The following is a 2014-nucleotide window of genomic DNA, read 5'->3' as shown; positions in this document are numbered from 1 at the left end:
TATAAAAATATGAGATTTTTATGGTCTACATCACTTCCACTTTCATATCAGTATGCAGAACAACACAAGAAGCAACATACATCATGCTTAAAGCAACAACACATTCTTGAGTACATACATGATGGACAACATGCAGTCAAATTAACAAGTAATCTGAAACCCAAAAACCTTATGATTAGCTTATGCTTTCTAAACTACCGCTGATTTTGCGCCACTGATATCTATCAACCGTTATCTATCTCCCTTATTAACAAAAGCGTGATAATATGCAGCTCCTACTGAATCTATCTGACGCAAATTTCAACCGGTGAAATTTTCCTGATGCATCTCCTGAAGGTTTGCCTTAATACCTAATACAAGCACACAACAGATCAACCAATAAAAAAAAAAAGTTGCATCGTATAATATAGATTTAAAGATAAAACTGAGAATCATCTTTTGCATAAAAGTGCTGCTTTTTATCTTTGCGAACTGAGCACACAATTATGACATCTTTGTGCATTATCTTGAGAAAGTTACAACCTATACCAACACTAAATACTTTCTATTAAAAGTAAATAGAAGTTAATATATAATAAAAAAATTAACAACAAAGTTCTTCTGACCAAAATGTAGAATGCACAACATTTTGGCAATCTTCTGACAATAAGAATGAGAAGTAGGCTATAATGCACACAATAAAATGAAAAAAAAATGTACATCACAACATTTCTCTACAACAAACTATGTACTGCCTGGAAAGAAAATTTACCAATGAAAGCAAACAATTTCTCAAAAGCTCATAAGTATAATACCACATATGGAGAAATCAACAATGCATAATTCATCAAAAAATACAGAGGCACTGTTTGTTATGAAAATCTTTGAAGGAGAATAGACATTCTGACCAATGTTATTTGTAACATTACAGTGTACTGGAAAGTTTCTTTAAGTTCACAAATATATCTTTTTTTTCTCTCTCTCTCTGGCAAAATTAGAAACAGCAATCACATGAAAAAACACAAGTATGTTGACTGACACGCATAAACATTGATATATTAATTTACTAGAAAAGGAAAGAGACCTTCCAAATACGAAACCCACAGACCGACCTACTTTTGAAACGATTATTTGTATGAAGCAGAATTCATAACTTCAAATAACTTTTTCAGACTATTACAATTAAATTATTTTTTACAAAAATAAAACTATTCACTGGTGACATTACAAAATAAAATTTTCAACACTGAGAAAAAAATTTAATTCCCCTTTCCCACTTCTAAGACCATGACATATTAATAAAACTTGTTGTAAATCACTGTTGCAATATACTGCATTTTTCAATTTCCTACTCTCCCTTACTACCTTGTCACAAAAATGAAATGTCTTGTCACAAATTATTTATGGAACACAATTGGAGATACCAATTTAACACAGATATGATTGTAATTTGCACTTCAGCATATCTTTGGCTCAGCGTAACAACAGCGGCAAGGAAAACCCAAAATGAAGACATGAATATTCCTAGCCTATGGGGTTAAGAAACTGCCAAAAACAAATGCACAAGTCTTTTTGACAATACTACAATCAGCAATGCATTAGACCAGATCTGGGAGAATCATATTAATAGCATATGGCTTGTAATCAAATCTTTCCGCAAGGTTCCTGGATAAATATCTAAAGCTTTCTAAAGCATCTCTGTGAAAAGATGTTATTGCTGCTCTAATTCGGTCAGTGTTAAACAACTGGAGAAAAAATTATTAGCATGCAAGCAAGCTAGCAGTCAAAAAAAAAAGGGGGAGATGAGAAAATCTTGTGGGTAAGTGAGAAGTTTAAATGCAAACAATACCTAAAGCTCATAAAGGAAGTTAATGTGCTAACTTTGAGATAATGAGCTACAACAAACTCTACAACTGGAACAATCTTCGTGGTTATCATAGGACAAAAAAGTAACAAAAAGTAACTTTAAGTGTAATTTACCTTTCTCTTGTCTTTGATTTTTGTTTATTTTGAACATGTTTACTCTTTCATGACT

The sequence above is a fragment of the Penaeus monodon genome, chromosome 33, assembly GCF_015228065.2.
Source record: "Penaeus monodon isolate SGIC_2016 chromosome 33, NSTDA_Pmon_1, whole genome shotgun sequence".
NCBI lineage: Eukaryota > Metazoa > Arthropoda > Malacostraca > Decapoda > Penaeidae > Penaeus > Penaeus monodon.
This window is presented reverse-complemented; position numbering follows the sequence as displayed.